We start from the raw sequence: 24,919 nt of genomic DNA on the forward strand, positions 1-24,919 counted from the left end.
AGTCACGAAGCTTCTGTTGGTTACTGGAACACGTCTCACGAATGTACACGGCAATCCGGTGTACTATTTCTCGCATCTCCGCGTCGTAGTTGTCGTCCGTTTCGATCCATTCCCTTTATTCACTCGCAGGTGGTACACGAATAATTTAGAGGCATATGCCGAGATGCTTTTAACAGAAAAGGAACGACTCGGACACGGCAGATGTCTAGATGTACGGCCGAATGATTTTCGAATAAAGAGCGTGAAAACCATGTCCCCGAAAACCGGGTAAATACGCGTCGAGCGTACAAAAGGGGCACAATTTTGCTAACGCCGAGCATGAAAGATCAAGGTAAATACGACGAATTGTTCCCCCGTCAAACCGCATGAATAAATAATAATGTGCCCCCTGAGGATTTCTACTCCCGCAGCAGGCTATCCGTCTTCGTCTACCTAGGCCACGTTGTAAAGGAACATATAAATATTTCTATTAAAACCTCCTTAAAACGATCCTTCTTCCCATTCATGGTAACCGTCCGTGCGAGTATTAGAATACATACGTATACCTATACTAGTTGGCTGTTTAAACGATCCTCTGCATCCAAGTGACAGGTCTGACACCGCTTTATTCACTACCTGCTCGGTTGCCGTATTTGCCAAGGGTTTGGGATAACGGCAATAGCAACAACAACATCAACAGCCCTCGGGTACTGTCGTAGTTAAACGCCCCACAGTTATCTCGCTTGGGTACTTGGATGCTTTCGCATTGAAGAAAGGGTTGACCTGGCATATATTGGTAGGAGAGAGGAAGGAAGGACTGGCTAGGTCGGAGGAGGAAAAAGCATAGACGTGCCAAGCACAATAAACGCCTAGTCGAACAGGTTCACCTATTACGCTCGATAGCTAAGCCACGTTTAATGCACTTCCGCCGACCATGGAATCTTCGATCGGTTATTTGTATGCGCGATGCAGCCGATCCTCTGATCCCTTGATCCTCTAGTCGCGCATTCACCTCTTCGGCGATCATTGATGGAAAGGAAGCCTTCGCGCTCCAAGTCCTTCTATCTTCTTCCGCTAATGTCTCTTCGGAACTTCGGACCGGCGAGTCGATTACCTAACCACAACGTTTTAATATCTCTCTCTATGGCCTTTCGATGATGAATCATAGTTACAAGATATTCTGCATTCCGCTTGGATTGTAATTTCGAAAGGAAATCTACACTAGACGAATCCATGCAGACGTACGTATATTCAAAATGTTTCATAAAAATAGCCTATATTTTTTACTTCATCGACAAACATAAGTAGGATACGATACGCTTCACCAAGTAGCTTGATCGCATTCATTGGAACTATCCAGATACGTTACGTTACGTGTCGCGCGCGCGCGCGCACACACACACACAGAGTAGAAGCTATCGCGCGTCTTTAAAATTACTTTTTCCTTTACTATCGTCGGAACGAGGTATTTTTGTGAAACTTTTCATCGATGCAACAAAGCATCTCGGTTACGTGCGAAATCTTTGACCTCATAGAACGCGCGCATCTTTGACATATAACTTTAGGAAAAGATTGGCACGATAGGATCGACTCTTTCATACCGTGCGTTTTATAGGAAAACACCCGGGAGTTTGGTGCTTTCGATATAGCCGAGGGTTCGTGCCTCCCGTTAGCCCCGGGCGAGATCGCAGATGACCCTATTCTTCCCATTCTTGCCTGCAACTACTCGCTTATATGCAAACAAAATTTCCGCGCCGCGCCGCCACGAAAAATATAGAGAATTTTCCAGGCGGAAGCATGAAAGCGTTTTTGAACGGAAAGTTCGTTGGGCTCTTGGTAGAGAGTTAAAAAGTTCGACTCGCGTTAAAGGTCGTTTCGTCGGGAACACAGAAAAAAAAGACGAAAAAAGAGTTGGAAGCTTCCTCGTTTCTCGTGCGTTTTGCAGCTTAAGTTATTCGAAGCGCGCCAGCACGCTCGCAGAATTGATTTCGACGTTTATTTATCGCCGGCAGAATGCTGAATTTCTGACGAGCGAGCGCACAAACCCTCTAGTACAAATTACACGCTAGTCGGATTAATTGATTGTTGCAGAACACTACAGTGATTTATTATGTTGCCGGAATTCTCGATCTTTCCAGTGCCATTAGTAATTTCGTGGCACGTTGTGCCTCGTGGAATTCACCGGCGTTTCCAGTCAGAGTTTCCATGGTTGAACCGCGCGTTCTTGGCTCCTTCCTTCGCAACATCATTTGGTGACTCGAATTTCGCCGATCTTTTTTATCTCCCGTCTGCTGCTAGACATTGTCACATGCACGCGACGATTCTCCCTCTTCTTAATCTAATTTACTCAGCAGGTTAAACAATTTTCCGTTAGGACCGATAAGTGATTCACCATGGTCCGTTTAAATTTACAGAAAAGTCCATCACGCTCTGCACACATGAAACTTTAATGTCGTTTCGCCGTGTATTCTTAGAGCCGGTGCTCATGCTGTGCGGTACGTACCGAGAAGATGGTTCCCTCGGTAGCTCGTTAGAAATTCATGACTATCGACAAGTTAGACTTCAGCCTGAAAAGAGACATTTAGGTACGTCCGCTATGTATCTATTCATATAGAAGTTATCAGCTGTACAAGCGCACAGAGGAATTTGCAAGGCATACAACGACTTTCTTAGCGCGGGGACAAAAAGAATCAATTGTTGACTATAGTAACAGCGATGATTTCAACTCGTTTTAGCTAGTTTGTTATCTTCCCCGCTTCTCATTTCGCTCTCTTTCGTTTATCGCATAAGATCCTCTTTTGAAGACAATTCACGATGCTTTCTTGCTCCTTCGACCGCGATATTTCTCTCGACAATTTTCTTCTTTCATCGAATCCAAAGCGTTTTATAGGTCAACTGCTTCCGTCGAAACAGAGACACGGACTCCTCGGTAGAGGCATTGAATCGATCTAGCCGCAGCGTAGTCATCCGGCTCGATTGTCAGTCGACGCATGATATCTCGCGCAACGTTCCTAGAGTTATGGCTGAAGATTAACGCAAGTGATGTTAGCACACCTGCTCACCCAATCTCACCGTCTCGTGTTTATCGAACGTGCATGTACACGCGCGTATCTCCACACTCGCGCGCCACTCATCGCAAGGAGGTGCGCAAACACGCGTGTGATACACCCAATGAATCGTGCATTATTTCACACGGCGCGAAATTCGTCGTCGCTCCCGGATCGAAAGTGCAATTAATCGTTAATTAGATGGATCCGACTACGAGGCGCTGCTTGCCGCAACTAATTGAAATTTGGTGTCAGGAAGATCGAAGAGGAACACCGAAATCCGCGGAGGCGAACAGAATTAACTTTAACGTTTCCAGACCTCGTTAACAAAGATGTACCGAATGCTCTCCGCCGTTATACGAGGCGGTTGTTTAAACCGTATACCTAATTCCACACGTAAACTTATAGAAAAATATGCAGCTGAACATTTTCTCTGTATACGTGAAGCGAAATTCAATATGTCGTACATGCTTTGTTACTTATCGAGCGTCTTATAAAACGCACCAATGCCAAACACATGGTGCATAACCACGCACGAACACATCACCCCTCCCCTATGTATGCAGATATGCGCGCATATATGTATGAAGGAGTATGTATATACTCGTGCACCCATACACACACATACACACGCAAGTGTGCAAGAGCGGGAGAATTCAGGAGACGCCACTCACCCAGCGCTTGCGCCTTTAAAATAATATTTTATCAGGATTATTGTCGATGGAAATGGTAAAACAGCTTACGCTTCGCAGTTGAGCGGGCAGAAGCATTATGCAAACCAAGTTCACCCCTCGTCTTCCATCTCCGGTGTTCGTTTTCCCTGCTCCGTCTGTTGAATCACCGACGCAATCGCGCTCACGTTGTCGTTCTAGTCTTACCGAGCACCCTTACTTCTCGCATCATCACACGCACACCCTTTACCCCTGTCGTCGGGGCTTCTCATTAGGGAAAAAAGATATCCTTCGACCGAGGTATTTCAGGTGCTGAGTCTCGTTGTTTCTGAATCCGTATTCGAAGGGAACGAATCGAATGCGTCTGCTCTGCCTCATTGTCCTTCGCCCGCGTCGCGTTCACTCTTGTAATTAACGCGCGCACAATTAAGTAGCAGCGTGTCTGGAGATGAGGATGAAAAATATCTCGCATCTGCCCTATCCCATCGCCACTCCTGTCTTTTTTCAGCCGACCGATATCTTTTCAGATTCTATCTCGGCGATTTCTAATCGAGTCAGTGGCCGTGGAAGAGAGAATCGAGTCGAGGAAAATAAATTGAAGCTCGAAGGGTATACCGGCTATAGTCGTTCCGATGAATGAAGGAAAAAAAAATTGAGAATATCCATTATGCCATTTCACGAGCGAACAGGGATGAAAACGAGAGGATCCCCCAGGCGTCTTGTCTCCAAAGTTGCCAACATTGCTGACATTTTCACCCTTGCGATTTCTATCTTTCGAGCGTCGTCCCGTTCTCCTGCTAAGTCCTCTCACACCCGCTAAATCCTTCGCCTGGTTCGCTCTTGCTATCACCGCCGACGTGACGGGTTTCCTCGTTAGAAAAGAAGCTAACAATCACCCAGCGTTCACCCAGAACGAACTGCTGTCGTCGTAGTAACGGGGTGGCTATCTACCGATGTGCCAGGAACAGGTGCTTTCCATGTTATGATTCGACGTGTTACTCGTCTGATATACATACGTTCTTACCTGTGCATTGTATGTGTACACGTCCTTGCACCTGTGCGCACGTATTTCGGACGTCGCGGGTCCGTGTATTCATCGCACTGGTGACGATCCATCGTCGAACACCGTCGCAGGTGTTGCCACGACTGAAACTAGGTTATGCGTCCGAATATCTTCAGACCCGTCGTACCGAATTTTCGAGCTTATTGATTCCCTTTCTGCCTCTTTCTTTTTCTCTTTCTATCTTACTTTGTCACCCTTACGGTTCCGCGTTTCCTCTCTTTCTGTTCTTTCCTGTTTCCGTCCTCTCTTTTCCAGCTGACACGGAAACGAATCTGACCTTCTTGTTATACGCGCGACGAGTCGTTACTTTGATGTCGGCACCGTGGTTTTGCTGATGCGCGTTCGTAAAAGCCCGCCTTTGACGATGCAGATAAAATAGCAGGAGTCACACACAGCAACAGCGAGAAGTTAGTTACGAGAGAGGTGAGCGAAAAGCGCATTTCTTTCTATGAAAAGAAAACGATGTAACGAGATCGAGTTAAGCGAGGGGCCGCGATTGCCTTCGATTTCTCTTAGCTGGTCTCTCAACCTCGCGAAAATTCCACCGATTGACGAACTTCGTCCAGAGAACGTACCACATTGAACGCTTCATTTCCTCCTTCTATTTTCCCTGGATACATTCGAAGCTTTGTCTCGCCCCATCTCGACTCGCGTGTCCGCCCGTCTGAGAAGTTACTTCCCATCGACGAAAGAAGATCGGAACTCTCCCGCGAGAGCTTCACTCCACGGATATTCCTCGTCGCGGATGGAAAAGCCATCTCTTAGAGCTTAAGCGGATCCGACCGCTTTCACTCTTCCGTATTAATCAAACTATAAGTAGATACATTTGTTTGGACGAATCTAGCGGCTTTACGCGCAGGTTACGAATACATTCACAAAAGTCTTTATATTATAAAAGGGCCATTTTTATATAAAATGAAATGCTATAAAATCCCACTATAAAATTGTAATGCGTTCTAGGTCAAAAGCATATTAAAGCATAAATCGCGATGAATAAAAATGGTTCTCTTATAAGTATTCGAAGACTTTCGTGGTTGATTGTAGCTCGAACAACGACTTTTAAGTTTTATCATCCTTTCACAGTGATCGCATGAAGCATGGTATTATTACGTTTCGCGCGATTCGACCAGTTTCACTCAATTTTCCTCGAACGGGAAATTTTATCCGAGAAACGTACGATTTTTTTTTCGCAGAACTCAACTTCCATTTCCACCAAAATCGCGGTACACGTTTTTCAAAGTATTTTCCTGGTTTTTTCCGTTCACGGGGATTTACAAGTTTTTGAAAATTGGTCGCGTACACACAATCGTCTGAGCGACCGCAGGAATTACGTGGAACGGGGATCGTATGTATGCGCGCGTACATCGGCCGCCGTCAAATATTGATTTTCCTTCGCGGATATGACAATGATTTGGCACCGTAGAAGTCCAGGGCTGTGGTACGTACAAAAGTTCACAGGGCTCGTCCCGTGTAAATAGAAATGCGTGTTCCATGGTCGAGCGCAAGGAAATGATGACTCGAGGGGGTAGCGCCACAGACTCCCGACGAATTCGAAACGAGCGTCTCGTGTACGGTTCTTGTTTGCGAAAGTAAAAAGGTCCAGGGATCGTCTCGGGGAGTATTTTGTAAAGAAATATCGTTGAATGCAAAGGTAAACGGAGAAGGGAAGGGTCTTTGGATTGACGGAGGCGCCGTAACGAACTTCTTCCATCAGGTAAAATCTTAGTAAATCTATCGTTCAACTTCGTCCAGATTTTGTTTCGTTTTATGAGGCAGCTCGCTGGATATATTGTCGAGCTGCTTTATATCGCGCAACTTCTTCCGAGGAAATCAATGGAAACATATTTTCCTTTATCCGGCGGATCGAGGTCTTAGGAAAATCTTGCAGCTTCTTTTTTCGAGCGACGATCTTCAGAAGCTTTATTGCATATTGGCCAAGATATCTTGAAAAATATCGCAACCCTTGTATTCGTTCGAACAGTTCGTGACTTTTCACGCGACCTATTGAAATCGAAGGTCCATTTACGCGAAGAAAGCAGATACGGAAATTCTTTCCCTTCCTGTGCTACTGCTTCTTGCCTGTGCGGCGCCACTTTATTCGAGTCTCTCCCTAGCCTCGCTCTCGTGAACGTTCAATCAGACACTGCCGGTGTCTGAAATGACTTTATCGCTAATTCATTTAACTTCGACCGCATCCTCTTAGGGTTGAAATTTCTGGGCTGCCTAGGGAAGTAGGGATCAACGTCGCTCCCTTGCAATACCTTGGTTAATTAGATGTGACTACACAAAAGAGAAAGGGGAGTGAGAAGGAGAGGGAGTGAGTACGGGAGAAGGGGGATGGGAAAGAGACAGAGGAGCTGCGTATGCGGAGTAGTGGCTCAGTAGGGAAGAGGAACACTTGCGCGCCGTTAAACAGCCCGAAGGTGAGATTCCAAGTAGTTGCTTATTACACCGTGCCCTTCCATTTAACGCAGTCTCCAGCTGGACGATACGAGCGTCGAGGATCGCTTTAAATGGATTTTCACCTTGGTCCTATCCCATTATGCTCGCCCTCGTACGCTCTCGTTCGTTCACGCGACCTCCGCTCGAAACGTCCAAAAGATTGGCGAAACTTTCGCTTTGAGATATTCGCCGCGAAATTACCAAAGCCTCCGTTTAAATAGTTTATCAGACACCACTGGGGAAGGCCGATGTCGGTCCTTTGCCTCGCTAATGTCTAAGCTAATTAGATACAATTAGCAGTGGCAGCTTTTAGAAGCGAGATTCTACTTGGCAGCAGCGTCGGCAAGTTCAAAGAGAAAATTTCGTATCTACTTTGGCCTCATTTTTGTACGGTTAATGGCACGAGACTTTATTCCGGTTATTTGATGAATCTTTGATCCTCCATTAGGCCAGCCGAAACGTCTGGCTTGCTATGACGAAAACAGCCGGAAACGGAGGTCCGCGCGATGAATGCTCGCTGCCAGCCGATACTGGACAGTTTAATGATCGATTTAAACGGATTTCCGGCATTGCTGCACATTCAAATCTGCAGAATGCAATTAATGAACGCGCTTTGATCGATCTAACTGGATAATCTCGACCGCAATTTCAGCATCGACCTTCGTCCAGAGAATTCCTTCTCCTTACTCGTTGTGACCGCGCCACGCGCTCTCGTTCGTCCCGTGAGCCGTTGTAATTGAGTTTCCTACGAGGCCGGAGGGCCAGAAATTGGCCAGGTTAAAACGAATTAGCGGAACAGGGACGCGCGCCGTTTGCTCCCTCCCGTTTTGTCCCAATTCCGATCCACCGTCTAGAGGATAATTGCCGGAAACGGTGACGACCATACAGAAACGCAAACACCATTCTAACAGGGCTGGGGGTTCGCGGAAAAACCACTTCTTTTCCAAGTAAAACCAAAAAAGAAGAAGAAAAGAAAGGAAAGGAAAAGAAAAAGCAAAATCGTGTGTCAGAAGTTTATCGTTATTACGAGATTATCGGCTATTCGTATTTGTAGTTAGTCATATCACACACACGGTTTTCATATTTCTGAAACTTACCGCTGTTTATTATACCTCGGAAATGACGTTGGAAGACTTGTTCGATTTGGAAGACACGCACACAGGAGATTTTCTATGCTTAGTCATTCAACCGCCTTGTTTCTAGCGCAATGATTTGATTATACTATATTTATGTAAGCAGAAACAGAATTTATGTATGCAGAATCGACGAAAGATCCTCTCGTTAATAAGTGCAAAAGTGCCTGACAATAGTCGTTGATGGACTGAGTTATAAAGCCGTTCATTATACTAGCCTGCTTTTTTACCATAATTAGCTCATTTTTCGCATTGGGATATGAGAATTATTTTTACTTAACGCGATATCGATCACAGCCCATTCTCGCGATGCGATAATTCAATCAATACGAAATGTTGCTATGAAAACTTTTCCGATCGCACTAGACTGAGCACGGAATTTCCGTCTTTATGTTCGCTAACAATTATTAACATTAATTAAACGTTGTATAGTGTTAAGAGGCTGTAATGTAACGATCGATAGGTATATTTCATATTGGTGCATAATAGGGCTTGTTACGCGTGTCACCTGCCCTCGCGTTGCTTCGTATTGTTAATTAGAACGATTTTGCGATTAATATCGCGCACGTGTCTACTTAGCGCTATACACGTTCCCAGGAAGCCTGGCTCTGATGCTGGTATCGGTCTCTCCGGGTTATCGAACGTTTTCCTCCAAGCGCTCGTATTTTTCGGCTATAGGATAACGCCGAACGCATCGATTGCGACAGGACAGAAAGCACGAAATTGCGATTGGCGCCTCGGGTTATGATTTCGATTCTTTTTTTCATCCCTCTCCACCTATGCCAACCCTAGCTTTTTCTCTGTGTGTGTACGCTTGTATACGCACGTCTGCCGACAAACATACCATACGCGAAATATCGTAACCGGTAGCTTGCAATTTTCGTCGGCCGACAACGTCGCCCGAGGGATTAGCAATACAATCATCGACACGCCAGAGATACTCTTTCGACGTGCCATCCTGATTTCGGTTGTAAATCGCTCGTTACAGAGCAGAGAACGCGTCGATTTGACGCCGTCTGAACCGACCGATCCCGACTCGTCGTACGTACACACGGCTGAGGAAAGAAAAACGATTCGCGGAATAGCTGGTCAGGATCATGAAAAGATTTGGTTAGTAGGAAAGCTTTGGTTAGCTCGTGGATTCCATCCTCTTTTCTCTGACTATCTCTTCTTCGGCTACTACCGTTCGGGTCGATGAATTTTTCATCGGGAGCTTCCGTTAATGAGCGGCAAATTATTCTTGGAAGCTCGCGTATAAATACAATCTCCATATTTAATGAATTTTATAATTACACGGCTTCCTCGACGTTGCTTTTCACCGATCTCCCTCGTCGGTGTTAATGAGAAACACGATGCCGTAGTTGATAACACGAATTTTAGTAATTTTCTGTACGGGGGCAGGATGATAATTGCGCGGCAACTTTTGTTTCAACTAATTTTTGTTTGGGCATCTCATTCGGATTATTCTCAGAGCGAAACGGAATATACGATCATTTCCCAATTTATATAATAATACCGGGAATTCATCGATTACGATACATTGTCAGGTTTAACCTAGTAGCCATCCAATTTTCATTAGCGGAAGAAGTTGTTGAAAAATGAAGGAGTATCGATCATTAATTATTCTTCTTCGCGGAAACTTGACTTCAACGCGAAGAAAGTGAAAGCCGAGTCCAAGTATCGGAAAGTACTTAAACGCAATCAGCGATAGATCAAGAACTGGAATCTATTACGAAGTTTGCGTGCGAATTTTCCATTATCCACCTGTACTACATCTCTCACAATTTGCACCCGTATGTTCCCATACGCGGAACAAATTGTCATAAAAACCAGTATTATAAACGACGCTCGAGTACAAAATAACACGTTCCCTCGACAAGGCACGTTTCTTTTCCCATGCTCCCCTCAAGACGAAATTTCTCCTCGTAACTTCCCAGCACAATTAAGAAACAAACGAATGCTGCACGTTCGTTTTATACTGATGGAAACTCGCGCTACTTCTATCGAATCCCGGGTCCCTTCCTAATAATCGCCAGAGCCTGAAACCGCAACGTTGCAGTCATGCTACACGACAAAAGGGTGTACACAACGCTACACGCAACCTGTAACAACGATATGCTCCCGTAACGTTCTCTGAATTTTTTTCCCATATTATGTTTCTTCTGTTCTCCTTTTCATTCATAGGGAATTGTTTAAGGCTTGTACTTTGAATGTGTATAGCGAATGATTCATCCGCAGTGAATGTGAAGGATGAAAGTTTTTATACCACTTTCAGAATTGGATAGCCAGAATCGGTTAAAGTAACAGACAAAGGACGTTGTCGATATACACGAAACATTGAATGTTACTATACATATATAAAGGTTGTTACACAACGTTGAACGCATGAATTCTTCATGTATCTTAAGATGCTATAGTCTTCATATTTACATAATTTTCAATCAACGTAATAAATTCTAAACAGTATTCTAATCATTCCCGAAGGTAATCTCACTTTTTATAGATGTCCCAATATTTATGAACTTTACATGTACAAAGTAATATCGTCTTTATATGTACGTGTAGCATAGCAACACGAAACACGACAAGGTGACTCCTGGTGGATGAAAAGATCTGACGCACAAGGGAAAAAAGAATACGTAGCATGTTAGCCCTAGGTAATCATGGCGCATAAAATCGAGTATCATGCTTCTAAACCGTACGATGTCCGGAGACATCGATCAATTGATAAATTTTCGCGACGCGTGGCATCCTAAGGCGTTTTTGCCCGGTGTTGGATATTGGATTTTCGTGGCGTGTACCGCTGTGCATGCCTCCGCGGAAGCTGATGGCTTCGGGATAAAGAATCCTCCAGGATGGATTGGATCGTTCCAGTAACACGTTGCGATTGATTTTCGGAACATGGCTTCGATCGTAGCGGACAGGAGACAAATTGGTTGAATTCAGTTCAAATTTTCTATCGATCTACCCGTCGCTCTTCTTCTCTTTTCTTTCTTTATTTTTTAGTTTACGTTTACTCAAGTTTTCCTGTTCGAAAGCGATGAAAAAGTAACACGACGCTGCATGGAGAAAAGAATCGGATGTACACTATCGACCAAAAGTCTAAAACTCCTGCTGATATTTGTTCTGCTACAATTGTCTTTAATCACTTGGTGGGTAAAAAGAAATATTCCAGTATGAGGTAACTGTAGATAGGATGGATTCGAAGTTCAGTTATTATATCAACTTAACTCAATACCTAGACTGCGAACTTACACTAGAAATATACCAATAACCAATGTTATTGATATATTTCTGAAATGTTCAAGTAAGTGATAAAAATGTATTTAATCTCAAAATCTAATAGAGAGGTATGTTTGTCTTGGAATTATTTAAATATATATTGAATTTCAAATTGCTCTTCTATGAAAAATAGGAAATATGATTTATCGTGTTATCCATTTGTTACGCTGCTTTCATTTTCTAGTAATTTATCATATATCTGTTACATCGTTTATAAATTTTCCAATAAATCTATGGGTCCTCATATTTATGACCGACAGTGTACACAGTCGACTTGTACGATAGGAATATTTTGGGTTTGGTCGTGAACAACGCGAAGAAAATTGTCCATGCGGGCGTATTTCATTCCCGTCGCTTGGGAACGAGAACATACAGAGGGAATCGTTCATCACGGTCACCGTGATTTATGAAATTATGCGTGGTACTTGTAGATTCTCACGAAAACACTCTATTTAGCCGGTTAATAACGCGTGTCTCGTGTTTAAGGCTGACGAGCATGGAAAACACGGGACAGGATATTAATTAAGATTTCAGCGAGAAGAGGATGAGGCGGATTTTTTTCGTGTTCGCGTAATTAGAATTGTTAACCATTCGGAAATAATGTTGTGCGATTTCCATTTATTTCCGTCTATCGTGCGTAAGTAATTCTCATCATTAAGTGCATCAGAATTTCAAACGATGCGAGAATAAAATATAAACTGGCGAATCCTACTTCTGAAAACCATAGAGACATCAAAAACCTAGGATTAAAAGGGATCAGCTCCGAAAATGAAGCTTACAGTCAAACTCCAAATATTGTACAGTGCTTTTACGGTTCGTGACCTCATATTCGAGGACAGTCTACATCAAAGTTCCATCGTTCGCGCATAAATTTTGCAGATTGATCTACTAGCTGATTCAAACGTAGAACGCTCTTAAAACCGATCGCGAAATATTTCAACGCAATTGCATTCTACGCTTTTATTCTCACGTACAATTTATCAATGTCGTGATAAAACATTGATATCAAAAGATCAGTTACTCCATCAATCAGAGCGGAACGCTACGCATAATACCATTTACATCTCGAAACAAACATTCGAACCGCGTTCCAGTCGTTTTCTCACTTTTACGGATGGCAGATGCAAGGTCGCTTGTCGCCAAAGGTTTATATTATTATGTCGCGTGCTATTTGTTAAAACTTTACATAATCTTGTGCGAACGCTATTAGTTTGAGCGAACAGCACGCGAGTTTAGGCCAAAGTGGCGTGATTCCTGCAGCACGAAAACAACGAATCGATAATACTTCGATAATCGATAATAATTCGATGACGTTTCGCGGGTGAAACGCAGAACTGTCGTTGCGCTTTCGAAGAAAGCTAAGCGGCTATGTGTGAATTTCGTCGTTTTAGATACAAACGATCGACCGAAACACTCGGAGGGAAGATCTTTTCCCGCCAGCATATTTTATCGTGTCAGCCGGTTGCAGGGCCACGTATGCCGAGTCGTTTGTCACGCTCTTAGTGATTTACACAATTACGCGGAGTACTGTTTGCTAACAGCGTGTAGAACGTGGCGACTCAACCGCGAGGACGTGGGCCGACGAAGCGTCCAGACACTCTGCTGAAAGAGCATCGCACGACGTCCATGCGTTTTATTCAAGCCGTCCGAATTTGTATTACTGGACATTTCGAGTGTCAAGCATTGAGTGTGTCCAGAGAAACGGAGACAGAGCAAAGTAGCAAATGAGAGAGAAGGGAAGGCACGTTACCTACGTAGCAATTAAGGTAATGTCGCCTTCGGCGGTCCAGCGACTAACGAACGATTTGTCTTTCTCTTTGTTCGGTTGCGAAAGCGCCGCGTCTATTTATCTAAAACCCAGCCACGTTATCCAACCATCTTGCGGTTCGATTTTAATATTAATTGAAGTAATTGCGAAAGCTGTTCCGCGGCACGATAAATACCGAATCGTTCCACATCGTCCTAAATTTTCCGTTTCGCCGGTGGCGATCGACGGAGTGACAAATAATCCTCGTGCCACTCGTTTAAATCATATTTTTCCACTTCAATCTCTTGTTTTATTGCTTCGTCCTGAACGGCTTTTTTCCATTCCGATAGCCTTTTTGAAAACATTGAAACTTACAGCGCGTACTGCATGTGTTGATTTTTCAATCGCCTAGCTTCCTCCTTGATTTTTTCCTCCTTGATGATCAATGATTCTTTCCCCCTTTCGTTTTTATGCAAGTCCTTGATAGATCTCCCAATGCGATAATTATTACAAAATTTATAATAGGAATTCCGATTATCGCGCGACATTTTGCTCTCCGTTTAATTCGTTCGCTCTTGCCAGCCGCGGTTTTCGAACTATGGTTCTACCAGTCACGAAGGAGTAATCGTTTGAAAATGATAATTTGGTTGTTAAACTCGTGACTCATCGTCGATCGGTGAGCAGTTATAATCAACGATTGTGAATACTGTGCGGACAATTAATCGTTCGTTATTAGCCACCTATACAGTCCGCTTCCTTTGTACACTCGAATCGTCGCGAGAATCCCGTGTGATTACCGCGGCAACTTTTCGAATATATTAACCTGACCCGTGGAGGACGTTAGGCTTTGCGATGTTCAGCCAAGTGTTCAAAGATTGTACTCGACTGCAACGTATAAGAGGATATGCCACGCAACGCGTGTATATCGGATCACGTGCATCCTTGGTTCAATTAAGGTTTCACAAGCCAGCTTATTAGGAAATGTTGTACATGATAAGAGTCATATTAGCTTGACAGTCGTAGTTATTGTTTAAAATATACTTGCTACTTTTTACTTGTCCCGAGAAACGCATTGTCAGAAGACAAACTTACTCGGAAACTAATAAAGAAACTCAATTTCATCTAGATTAATAGATCTACTTTTTGAAAAATTAACACCAATCCTGTAGCTTGATACTAAAATTAAGGAACTTTTAGGATTAATTTGAGCTAAGTGCTTCAATTAACATACGTTTCATGAAAGCTATTCAAGTCACAGCGAGATACGTTCCACTTTCGTTTCCTTGGGTACATACTATTTCCTTTGATACTGCGAACCAACAACCTTTAAATCTTTCCTTGCGAGTCGAACGTTCGACAAACTATAAGATTGGTGGGATTACATCGAGGTATCTTGGCAACCGGCAATTAAGAAAAGTCTCCGGTATAAAGGAGGGGAGAACGTTTCTCAAAGAATACTTTCACAGGTGTTCCTCTTGAGGCATGCGAATTTCTTCGCGATACATATGCAATAAATCTTCTTTTGATATCGAAGCACGTCGATGTTCAATAGCTACCAATACTTTTCAATTCATGCACGTCGCCGGTTTACTACAGCAGTGATACAAGCAAAAAAGTGAAGAACTTAAAAAGTTATCAATTATATAACCGTTTAATAACAAGAAATTGTCACCTTTTGAAACTCAGCTAAATAGGTTTTGAATTTTGAGAATTTCACACGAAATATCGTTTATGTATTTTAAAAGAAAAGACAATCTCTGTGAATTGTGACGTGCTTTTTTCTTGATAATATAATTTTTTAAAATAATTAAAGCAATTACCTTCGTAAATAGCTTACTTTTAATGCCAATTTTCATAAATACCTCAAAATACGTCACACTTTTAACAAAACGACGACGCGACAATATTAATAAATTATCGCGTTACGCTTGCTTGGATCGATACAACGCGCGAGATATCGAATGGAGTATTCGCTCTGACTGAGAAGCAGCCACAATTTAAGATCTAGCCGCATCAGAACGGCTGTCTAGAATCTCACGAACGAAATGGATTTCGAATTTCATTGTCGTAAGTAACGCGCGGGGGAAGGAGCAAGTTCGAGTATCGATGCGTTGATTCGTTCCGCTCGTTCGTTCGCCTATCCGCAGCAAGGTGGTCTGTGGTTTATCCCTCATTACGTGCGATTCGTTTGCGGTATGGACATTCGTATCGCGCGATTTTCTCTTGTTCGTTTCGTTCGATTCAGAGGCTGCGCTGCACGGCGCACCATCTTCTTCCGCGGACCGCTGCCGCAGTTATTTATCGATTTGCAACTCGCCTCAAAGCATGTGATAACAAGGCTCCTGGTAAGAGGGTGCCTGCGCCCTCCAGCTAGTGCCGATTGCCATGAAGCATGACTATGTGTGTGCGGGTACGTGTACACGCGAAAGTACACGCCGGTTGGGTTGTCTGGTGTTGGGAGCCGAAATACCTCGGTCGTTTTTGACGGTACGGAATGTTGCAGAGTTACTTGGAATATTGGATTTAGAGAGAAAGGATTCGTCGACTGTTCGTACACCTCGGAATAGTTTACCACTCGTACAAGCCAAAGATTCGAATCGCGATTACGGTAATTTGCTTTCTACTTGTTAAAGGGAATAGAGATTCCACGTGGAAGAATTTCGTGCTATTTATCCTGCGAAAGTTTGAACGTTCGTAACGTATTTAATATCCCTCTGTACTAATGAATTTATCAGTGACAATTACAGTTTGTTTAATTGAAAAAGAAACGAAGTTTCGAATCGTTTTCTCATCAAGTTTTTGTGACCCGTGCTCCTGTTCACAGCTCTCTTCTTCTACTTTCTGTTTCATACGGTTCCTCGATGATAAACCATCAACTTTGATGTTCATTCCGAGCGAGTACGAAGCTTGATACTCCATCGTGGGATTTACCGCTTGACGTATACGATACTTGATAGAAATACAGAGGATAATTGAAACAAACATGATTGGCGTATCGCTACGAACAATTCGATGAAACAATATTGGAGAAGAAAATAGATAACGAAACGGATCATTTGCGCGATATCTCGGATAATGTGTTTTTTCGGCTGATATTGATGCAGTTAAACGAGCCTGGTATTTTTAGGGGGTTACTATTGTGTCGAAAGTCGGTCTTTGTTTGCGACACAACGATCTAGCTATGCGTTTAACGATCCTGGCATTGCGCGATTGGGAGTCGATGACGAGGATTCTATTGAACGGAGACGAGTAAGGCGCCTCGAAACGAATCGCCACAATTAAGCTCGCAATTATTCCCGTCGAAGACGTTACCCCGCTTCCCGTTAATTTAATTTGCCTCACGGGAGACGTTGCCAGAAGAAAAACGATCGACGAGATTGGAATCCACGGCAATGAGGTATTGAGAATCCGTTTTTAAATGCATTTTATCGCCTCCCCGACCGGAATATACGACGCGGGAAACTTTTCCCCGAGCAACGATCCAATTGCGCTCACATCTACCGATGCGACTAATAAGACCTCCGCCAACGATCCCATAAATTACACGGTTAATGTTTCCAACATCCGTAGAATATTTAACCGCGTTTCTTTCGGCGCGACGTGACCATGGCGTATGGACCTGTTCAACGTTTCCATGTAATTTCTTCCGCGTCGGTTAAGCTTTTAGTAGTTCGACTGTGTCATACAAATTTTCCAGTGCTTCAAAATGCAATACAGTTAAGGGATAAGTACGTTTAATTGCAAAAGAAGTTAAAGAAAGTTAAACTGATCAATATAATGGATTTTTCTAAATATATATACTTTTATATACTTCTGCATATTATATTCACTCTGTATTGTTTTGCACTTTGCATATTCTATAAATACGTAAACAGCTTGCGATCTATCAATAAAATTGATCAGAACTTTGTAAAATCGGACGCCAATCGCATATTCTGGTACTAAAATTGGGATGCCTTCGCAACATAAAATCGAGTATAATTCAAATATCCGCTATAAATTTGAAGCAATTTTATCAAAATCTCGATTCTCCGATGTAGCAGTTTTAAAATATTCTCCAATCTACCCAGTGGACATAAAGTTCTACTTGAGCTTTAATTTTCAATTTGCTCTACCCAAGATTGCTTTTCAAAATATTTTTCTACATTCAACTAACATTCATAGCAACGTGATCACGCACAATAAATATACTTTTGCACGTGCTAATTGAGGAAGCAACCGCATAACATCGCGGTCGATAGATGGTACTCGATTCCTCGACTTCCTCTCGCGATTCAGCATCGGCGCTGTCAACATGCGTGCAAGTTGGCGCGTATAGACTTCCGGTAGCTGCAGGTGCGTGCACCACGCGCGAGTGAGCGAGGAAGCGAGCGGCCATTGCGTCGCGCGGACAAAAGACGCGCAGCTGAAATGCTTGCAAGAAACGTTGTCCGGAAACAAGATTCCCTTGGCCAATCGCGAGTCCTGCAGGTAGACGCCATGCCTGTGGAATGCTTGTTGAACGTGTATGAATACGATAGACGGGCCCACTAAGGGCGTGGTTCGATGCGATTATTTCGTCCACGACAATTTCCAAGTGAGACAGAGGATCTTGATTATCGTCGTACGAATAAAAAGGTTCCGAGAATCGCAGAAGCGCTAACTACCGTGGAAACTGCACGCCATAGTTATTACCTGGAGTTACTTTCGCGGATGTGATAAGGATAACGATAAGAAAACGGCGTGGATGATTGCACGGTAGGCATAGGCAGGAAACATTGTTCGATCACATTGTATACTGTTATTTATAATAGAATTATTACTGTGGACTTACAAGCTGACTCTCGCTCGCGTTTCTATTCTCAGTCGATTTCATGGCTGTCCATATAGATTCTCTTCTAGCAATTACATTAACAGGCGATGTATCTCGTTCGAAGCCTGTAAAAAAAAGGGAGTTGTATTTTTCAAGATACGGAGCATCAAGGAGATTACCATCGACTTGGAAAGTTTCGAAGTATCAGAGTTTGAAGTAGAGACTTTCTAGGAACAGGAAAGATTGTTGTTAACATTTTCTTAAGGAATCTTCTACACGAAACACCTGTAGTATATACGTCCGGTCGATATTGCACGATAATCGAAGTTGGTCCGTCATCAATCATGCTGTTAAAGCTTCCCACGAGCGTTTCCCGTGATTCCCGGCGATACCCTTTGAATATAAGTAGATTCTTCATTCGAGTATCCCATGAAGGTTACTCTTGGATTAGAAGTTGATCGAAATACGATGCAATCGATCGACAGGAAAAAATTGGCGCCGATCAAACGTAGAGAAGATAGAGGTGGGTGTGACGATCGAGTTTTCCCGGTTAGTCGAGTTTCGAGTGACGTTATCGTCGAGATAAATTCCAGTCGGTGAAGCATGTTTTAGCATGCGAACGTAAGAAATATTTGCCGTAAGTCGTACCGTACGAACGTTCGTGGCTGCCATCATCGCTTCCGCCATGGGTATCCCGCCAGTGCCAGCGCAACCTCGCTTTAAAAGGATAACGCGTTCGGAGACTTATCTCATAATATATTTACGGTTGCGTTACGAAGCGACGGTTATATATTATCCTGACCCCTTCATCCTGTCCCCTTTCGACTTCTTTAACCCCTCCTCTTCGTTTCCACCAATATATTATGTATTCTGAACACGATGTATTTTATATGTGCGTTTTATACAACTCGTACATTTTCGATCTCGATCTATCGGGTTAGTTTCTTCGCGCCACGATACCTCGTGGTCGCGTGTGACTGGTAACTGTTACGTACGGGCTGAGACACGCGAGTGGCGCGTCTTGCCGTGGAACAACGCGTATGAAATCTTCTTCGCAACCTGGCATCCGGTACAACGATGCACGTTGGCGGATCCAACGGTGGCATCGACCTTTCTTTTCCGCTTACTTCGATCCACTTTACTACCTTCCTTCTCTTGTGTTCGTTCCTCTATTTTATCTTCTCTCCGGTTCTCATCTTCGCTCCCCTTGCCCTTCTCTCTTTGTCCTCCTCTCCTGCTGATCCTACGTGGTTAAGAGTTGGATTACCCTTATGGTGCTCCGCGAGCTAAATCACCTATTATGCATACGCCGGCACTTCTGCGAGGCAGAGGCAAAGAGTCGACCCGACTCGACTCGAGTCTGGTTGAGTCGAGGTTAGAGCATGCTGTGGTCGAGTTCTCGAGGCCCGAAGACTCTCTCGTTCTCAGTGGCAGCCGGAATCCTCCGCCTATTACTCCCTCATTTGCCGTGGGTCCATAGAAATGTAATTAAATCCCCTGAGCGAACGCGAAACGACGCGGCGTGGCGCGGTAAACCGGCTCGTGGGAAAGTCGTTAAGTTTGCTGGGACGAGGTTGGCCGGTAGAGGGGCACTTTTGACAAGCAAGCGTTAATTAGCGCCACCAGGATCGACGACCACGTCATTTTTTTAAAGTTAATTGGGCAAGCTCCGCAATTAGACGAGCTAAAGGGAGCTAGAGGTTGCTCGCGGGTGAAAAAAACGCATCTACAGGACGATCTTCCGTTTCGCAGGACAAAGGACATCTGCGAAAGAACGTCGTCGTGTTTCCATTTTTACAACTCTTTCCTCCTTTTTCCTTCATTTCTCACCGGTTTCGCGTCCTGTCGTGGTTGACACACGCGCGCGCAGTTTCCGTACAGAGGAAAATTAATTTCGCGTTTGCAAGACGACTGCAAACTTCGCGTCAGAATTAATGCAAGACGCGGCTGTGGCTGCAACGTTTAACGCTGCTACACGAAAAGCAAGTTGCTAGGGCGAACTCGCGAAAATAAAAATATCACAGCATTGGCGTACGTGACTCGCGACGTCTGCGTACGGTTTCGCGTTTAAAATTAATTGCTTTCTCCTTTACTCATCTAGCGTGTTCCAGTTGTAGTTTTCCTCCTCATTGTTAACGCGTAAAACAACGCAACTCGAGTCGCTAAAGCGTTCTCCTTCCGTTCGTCCGTCACGCGTATAGCTTTTCTCCGCAAAGATGAACGAGCTTCGGTGAGAAACAACGCCAGCCCTCGAACACGGGAAGCGAATGATCTATGAGGACTACAGTTGCATCGATGCAATTGCGTTCTCCCCGTTCCACTACTTGGAAAGTCGGTTCTTCCGCCGTTCTTATCTCTCTTATTCTTTCTTTCTTTTTCTCTTTTCACGACCACGTTGTCCCGTGCATCTTCTTATCCGGTCCTTGGAAATCTCTCTTTCTCTCTCCCCCCCCTCTCTCCCTCTTTCTCTCTCCGCCCCTCTTCTTCTTTCCTCGAGTTACTCTCAACCTGGAAAGTTTATCTTTTCGCGCGTCGAAGCACTCTCCATCTCTTTTTCGAAGGCGTGTCGGAAAGGTAGCAGCGTCGCGATTCTTGGTCCGTTTGCCTTCGCCTCACCGACGAGCGAACTTTACACTCAGTACATTATGAATATCGCGATTTCACGAAGAAGTTATACGGTTCGGTCATTTTTAAAATGGAAAACTGCGAGAAAAGTGGGTCGCGGGTTTAAAGTAACGCTTCTGCTGCTACACTCACCAACCCTGGAATCTTCTTATCGGCTTTCTAGCTCTCGAGTACCTCTTGGCCAGCATTCACAACTGTAACATATTTTATCTGATTCCTATCTTTTTCCAACGACGTATTAATAATTAATCACCGTGCAAGTTTCGAACCGTGATGATCTTCTTTCGTTTTCTTAAACGTTTTGACATGACTCGTGACGTGGGTCTTTTCTAATATATGGGTAGAGGCTGGACACGTGATCATTTTTTAGCTTGTGTACATCCAAATTCCATTCGGTTCGCCACTAATTTATCTTTATAGCTCTATTCGTTTGTATTTAATTACAGATATTAGTAGATCGCATCGGCAATAAATCATCGTCGTTGCACCTGGTGTGCAATTTCATTGGCCGATGTGCTTACGATATTTCGCGGGGTCCGCATGTAACGTTATATGTAGTTTTCAGGCTAAATAGTTACTGGCGTAGCGAAGTTAAAAGTTTTGAATTAAATACCGTCGATAATCACGCGGGTACAGAAACGAGAACGATAGCGCGCCGCGATTTACTCGATCCCATTCTTCATCGTGATGCAAAGTATCGTTAACGTTACTTTGCATCGATCTCGCGTGTTTTTGGATACGGTCACGTGTTCTGCGATCAGCGACCGTTGAATGAATAAACGCGACGCCGAGCGTCCTACCACGCACCGATCCGCGGCTATGCAAATAACTCTTACTTTTTAACGAAGTCTGATACAACGTTTCACCGTTAAAGCTGGCTTGACTTGCGGCGGCAAACTTGTGCAGATTACAAACCGTGCGGTCTCGGTTTCACGATGAAACGTGCCGCGCACGCGTGCAGATCTCCGTTCTGCGATAAAAAAAAATTGCTCTGGACAATAAAAAAAGTAAGGGAGGAAATCTTCGCGTATCATTATGCAACACAAAATGATATCTTTGTTCATTAACGTATACAATTCGGTGTTCGTCATCCTTTAATTAAAATAATTCAAATGTGAAGGAACATTACGATATTTTAAATTTTACGTAATTTTGTAAAAATGTACCTGGGAATGTACTATTATAAACGAACTTACTTGGAAATAGATCATTGAATTCTTGAGAATTAAATATTAATTTTCAATTAATCATTAATGAAGTTGAATTTATTAGGTTGATTTTCGATAAACTCCAACGCTACTCATTTACTAAGAACTCTGAACGCCTATTAGTAAATTTGGAACGACGAGGAGAAAGATACCATGAGCTCAAGTGCCATTAATCTATTCTTGTATATGCATGGTCGAGAATCCCTCGCGTCAGCAACCTTTAAACGTTGAAACGTTTAGACCTGGTACCCGATCCTATGATAGAAGAGAAGTAGCTGAGGAACGTGTATGGACGTCTTTAGGCGACATCTAAGGATTTTACGGACGTTAATTGGCGTGCCTCGACCCTACACCGTCAGCAGGTATATGATTTCTCTTTTTTCCTCTCTGTCCCAGGCTTCATTTTTCTCCATGGAAAGAAGTTGATGGATGAATTGGTCGGTTGTCTCCGTTCCGACGACAGCATATTGGTTCGTCGTTCGTTTAAAAAATCTTTAAGCTGGAGAAGTTCGTAACAGGACTTTCGGTTTCGTCATCGACCGATATACGGCTGGTTTTATGTTGTTTTTAGCCATTAACATCGGAATTCGGATGGGAATTAAAAGTGAACAGGAGCAGCTTTATAATATTCCACGTCACGTTTATCTCCGATGTCATCCACAGAAATTACATTTCAGTTTGCTCTTTAGCGTACACGTCAGATTTTTCAAGCAAACCCGACTGTACCGATACAAGATATCTTCTTTTTCTGCCCCCTTGCCCCTCTTTTCGTCGAGCTTCGCAGAGCTTTAATAATCGACTATAAAAATCGGTTGAATGCAAACTTTCAGTTAACCATTTCTTCTATTTATAACTGCCAATCGATGGAAAAGATGTAATTCCGCCAGTCAACTGGATTTTATTCGAAACTATCAAATATCTGCTAACACCTGTATTTTGAATACTTTCTGCTATGTTTATTTCAATTTAATATTACCTATATAACAAACATAGCGCACATAGAGAACAAGCTAGAAAAACGAAAACAAAAAAAAAAGAGAACCGTCGCGCGATAATTTCGTTTCACGTGCCACCGACCATTTCTTTTTCAAACAACTTCGCCGCGACGCAGCGTGTCGCTTCTGTTTATTCTGCGATCGCATCCACACTCTGCAATATGCACAACCCTCTTGGTATTTCGATTTCGCCGCTTTAGCATCGCCATTTCACGATTTATTTAACTTTAAAAGTAGTTGAACGGCCAAGTGGTGGGTGACCAGATTCGCACAGAACACGAAACAGCGAAAATCGGTGGGAGAAGGTGAAGAGTTTCAAGGTGGAAAGGGGCAGAGAGATAGATAGTTTTGTAGGGCGCGAAAAGGGATGAGAATAGACGGTTGCGCGAGCGCGTACATCGATGGAAAAGCCGGCAGCCGGGGCCTCTCTCAGGCCTCGTTCGGAGGCGTCAATGTATTGGGGCTACGTTCCAGGTTGATGCCACTGGCGCTGGACGCAATTTGAGAGCAATCGACTGAACGACACGCCGCAAATCAAACCCGTCCGTGGTAGTCGTGTGTTAGCTAGGCTCACCTCCGACCTGGCTCCATTCCCTTCACACCACCCTTTCCTCTACTCCCCTATCGTTCACCCTCACACTCTTGCTCGCATACCACACGCGTTCTCTTTGTCATCTTCCTCTCTCTGTCTCTGTCTGTCTGTCTATCTGTCTGTCTCTCTCTCTCTCTGTCTTTCTCGCTTTGCTCCGCTTCAACTACCCTCCTCTATATGCCAACCTCATCCCCTCCTGTCATCCTTTTCGTTTCGCGGACCTCGACTGTCCTCTCAATTTGAGTTGACGCTTCTCCGTATGGTCGAACGATTCGAGTCGCTGCACGACAGCTGCTCCTGCCGATGCATCACCTCACATCCGGCGCACATTACACCGCTGTTACTGTTAATTGAATCGATCGTTTTCAGATTGGCGGTTGCTCTACTAGCACCGTAAAATCGACGAACTCACGTTGCGCATGCTGCATGCATCAGCGAGAATTCCTGATGGGGCGATGGGCGCGAACCGATCACCGGGACCAATCGTCGCGTCGCGTTGTACACGGAACCGTATAGTCGAGCGATCCGCAAATTCGGTGTATCTATTGGTCGTCGCATCGGTTCGAGGAATCGGATAACGGTTCGACCTAACGCGCGTTATCTGCTTTCCTATTTGCGTTAGCTTCTCCACGAAAACAGGTTGCGACGTTCGAGATCGCAGATCAACCCGTCCCGTCACGGTTGATCTCGTTTTTGATAAATTACAATCATTTGCCCATATTGCGAACTCAACGATTCGATGGATCGATGTTTTTCTGCGAATGAAAACTCTCTGTGTTCTTTTCCCTTCGAAGATAGAGGACACGAATAAAAGTAAATTACATGTATTTGATTGTCAATTTGGTTAATGGATTTGTGTTGTTCGCGGCAAGCTTTGCGCTTGGAATGTGTTCAGTTGTTAAAGAAACAATTATGAAGAATTGGACGATCACGAAACAAACCGGTTGACGAGCGCCCGAAACTCCGCACAATTTCCGCGGCGTAGTTTCATTATGGCACGAACTTTGACTATTTGTATGACCTTATTAGAGGTCTCGGGCCTTGAGATCGAAGTTTCCGACGCCGTGTGTAACGCCTGAAACGATTATGTTTTAGGAGACCGTGTACAATCCTCGCAAATTACTTCGTTGCTTGACCCAGTTTCAGGTCGACGATACCGATGTTTTCAAATCGAGAATTCACATTTTCAGATATTTTGTTTCGCGTCGCACTCATCGAGAACAAGCAGAAACGGTATTATCGATCACATAGTGCCATAATAAATATTGCGTTCTCATTTCGTTAAAATAACACGCGCATTCTGCGTATATTTTTCGTGTTCGCGAAAATAAAACGACGCATAA

The 24,919-nt window shown here is 43.9% G+C and overlaps 1 protein-coding gene across 6 annotated transcripts in view; it reads left to right on the forward strand.

The window, feature by feature from the left end:
• Positions 1–24,919, forward strand: part of LOC122573412 (MOXD1 homolog 2-like) — a 174,033-nt gene that overhangs the window by 54,416 nt on the left and 94,698 nt on the right. The gene's annotated exons all lie outside the window — the stretch shown is intronic.

Source organism: Bombus pyrosoma, linkage group LG12 (genome assembly GCF_014825855.1).
Source record: "Bombus pyrosoma isolate SC7728 linkage group LG12, ASM1482585v1, whole genome shotgun sequence".
Lineage (NCBI taxonomy): Eukaryota > Metazoa > Arthropoda > Insecta > Hymenoptera > Apidae > Bombus > Bombus pyrosoma.